Genomic DNA, 2,964 nt, shown 5'->3' with positions numbered 1-2,964 from the left:
GAGACTGGGTTTTAGCATGCTGGCCAGGCTGGTCTCGGACTCCTGACCTCGTGATCTGCCCGCTGTGACCTCCCAAAGTACTGGGATTACAGGTGTGAGGCAGTGCTCCTGCTGGCTTTGACATTCTTTGTGGCTGTCACAGCTGGGAAAGACATAACTAAGGCACACAGACTCAGATGGAGGAAGTGTGTTATTGGCTGCATTTAAACTCACTGCTCCTTTTATAGTTCCACCCTTTATTATGCTGAGGCATTTGCTGGAATTTGCTCATGCGCTCATGGCTACATCTTCTGGCCGATTTCTGAACAGGACTCTTTTTCAGAAGGCCCTGCATAGAGGGCTGGCTGAGTTGCAACCTGAGTGCATCCCAGGGAATCTACTTGCCCTGGCCACAAGCAATATGCCAAATGGACAGGAGAGGGCACCCGTGTCAGCCGGGGGATGGCACCTACCTGTGAAAGTGCCAGAAGTCATCTGTGTCATTGACCCTGGTATAGCTCTGTATCAATGTATGCTCATCTGTAATTAATTGAAAACCCAGCCAGTAAATGTCAATCAGTCCATAAATCAAAAGGGTGTTTTTTTGCCGGCTTTTTAGTAAGCCCTGAGGAAGGCCTCTTCGTCGTTGGTGTGGTGGCTCAGTGGTGTCATTGGGAACCTGAGGTCTGTCTCTGCTGTGTTGATGCTCAGGCAGTCCGCATTGCCTCAGTAGGGCTGCTGCGGCTCTGGGCATCGTGCCTTTATGCTTCATAAGGGAGGAAGTCTGTGTGTGTGTGTGTATGGAGGGGCAGGTGGCCAGCTAAGTGAGGGGAACATCTTAAGGAGGAAAATCCTTTTTCAGAGGCCCCCAGGAAACTTCCCTCACTGCTAGCTTACCACAGCCAGGTCACCTCCCATCCCTTGGTGTATGGGAGGTCACGGTGGTGAGTATCAGCTTCTAAACTGTAAGGGAGGCAGGGAGGTTGGAATTAGACTAATATTACAAACAATAATATAAAGTAGCACTGGTAATCAGGAGCACTAAAGCTGTTCTGAAGTCTGTTTTCTTTTCTTTCCTTTTTTTGTTTGTTTTTTTGTTTTGAGATGGAGTCTCACTCCACGCAGGCTGGAGTGCAGTGACGCGATCTCAGCTCACTACAACCTCCATCTCCTCAGTTCAAGTGATTCTCCTGCCTCAGCCTCCTGAGTAGCTGGGATTACAGACATGCGCCACCACGCCCGGCTAATTTTTATATTTTTAGTAGAGTTAGGGTTTCACCCTGTCGGCCAGGCAGGTCTTGAACTCCTGACTTCAAGTGACCCACCTGCCTTCCCCTCCCAAAGTTCAGGGGTTACAGGTGTAAGCCACTGCACTGGGCCTCAGCCTCTCTGTTAACTGCATCCTCTGAGCCTTAGAAACTCCGGAGTGTCCCCTATACCAAGTTGAGTTGGTCTCTGCAGGCCTGGGAGGAGAGTAGAGGTGGGGATTATTTTCTGGGGTGTGGCTGTGCTTCAGTCCATTAGGAAGCTGAGTAATTCATTAACTCAACAGATCTTTATTTAGTCCCTGCTGTGTGCCAGGAACTGTTCTAAGAGGCATGACCCAGTAGTCAACAGAACAAAGATCCGTCTTCTCATGAGGCACATTTGAGGGTATTAGTTACTTGCCTAGCGATGCCAGGGTCAGAGAGGTGCTTCATCCCGGATTTCCTGCCAGATTCCCAGGCTGAATCCAGCGACTCACCCTGCATCGCGTGCCCATCCCAGCACAGTCTCTGTAGCCAGGGAATGCAGTGCCCTAATTGGCCAGGCTCAGGAGTGTGGCTACCTTCCTCTGAATCGCTTGAACCAAAAGTTGGGGAGAGGATCCCCCAAGATGCTGGGCAGATGGAACCAGTCTCCTCTGGTAACTGGACCACTGTGTGTTGCTGCAGTCTTGGGTTGCTGTAATGCAAAGATGAAGCCAGGTCTCTGGGAGGAAGCACTACCCCGCTATTGTGGCCCATACAGTTCTGTTAACACTTGGAACACCTTTAGAGCAAGCTCAAAACTGGCTGGATTGGGTGGGGCGCGGTGGCTCAACCCTGTAATTCCAGCACTTTGGGAGGCTGAATCCGGGGGATCACCTGAGGTCAGGAGTTCAAGACCAGCCTGGCCAACATGGTGAAACCTCATCTCTACTAAAAATACAAAAATTAGTCAGGTGTGGTGGTGCATGCCTGTAATCCCAGCGATTTGGGAGGCCGAGGCAGGAGGATCACTTGAAACCAGGAGGCAGAGGTTGCAGTGAGCTGAGATTGCTCCACTGCACTCCAGCCTGGGTGACAGAGCAAGACTCTGTCTCAAAAAATAAATAAATAAAATAAATAAATAAATAAATAAACAAACAGGCAGGATTGCCGGGTGCAGTGGTTAACACCTGTAATCCCAGCATTTTGGGAGGCTAAAACTGGAGGACCACTTGACCTCCAGAGACTGAGGTTGTAGTGAGCTGAGATCACACCACTTCACTGCAGCTTGGGTGACAGAGTGAGACCATGTCTCAAAATCATCATCATCATCATCATCTGGCTGGATCACATCTGGGGAAGAGCAACCAGGGCAGAGACTGGCTCGAAGCTATGTTTACCCTGAATAATAATTTCTTGACTGATAAAAACAGCTTTGACTTAACATGCTTTCCATTATCTCAGCAAATGATCTTAACTGCCTTATTAGCGAGTGTATGACCATCCTGGTTTTATCCCCACCCCTCCACCCTGGGCCTGGCATGGTGGCTCACACCTGTAATCCCAGCACTTTGGGAGGCCTAGCGGGGTGGATTGCCTGAGCTCAGCAGTTTACGACCAGCCTAAAAAATTAGCTGGGCATGGCGGAGTGTGCCTGTAGTCCCAGCTACTCGGGAGGCTGAGGCAGGAGAATTGCTTGAACCTGGGAGGCAGAGGTTGCAGTGAGCCAAGATCACGACACTGTACTTTAGCCTGG

The 2,964-nt window shown here is 50.1% G+C and overlaps 1 protein-coding gene and 1 long non-coding RNA gene across 4 annotated transcripts in view; one reads left to right on the top strand and one right to left on the bottom strand.

Annotated features, from left to right (window-relative positions):
* OPA3 (outer mitochondrial membrane lipid metabolism regulator OPA3) overlaps positions 1-2,964 on the top strand; it is a 62,098-nt gene that overhangs the window by 10,911 nt on the left and 48,223 nt on the right. The window lies entirely within an intron of this gene.
* Positions 1-2,964, bottom strand: part of LOC108285355 — a 20,646-nt gene that overhangs the window by 5,109 nt on the left and 12,573 nt on the right. Inside the window, exon 2 of the long non-coding RNA XR_005196033.1 lies at positions 308-313. This is a non-coding gene — a long non-coding RNA (uncharacterized LOC108285355). The remainder of the gene's footprint in view (positions 1-307; positions 314-2,964) is intronic.

The sequence above is a fragment of the Cebus imitator genome, unplaced genomic scaffold (genome assembly GCF_001604975.1).
Source record: "Cebus imitator isolate Cc_AM_T3 unplaced genomic scaffold, Cebus_imitator-1.0 Scaffold296, whole genome shotgun sequence".
NCBI classification, from domain to species: Eukaryota; Metazoa; Chordata; class Mammalia; order Primates; family Cebidae; genus Cebus; species Cebus imitator.
Note: the sequence above shows the minus strand (reverse complement) of the source record. Positions and strands in the feature narration are given on the sequence as shown.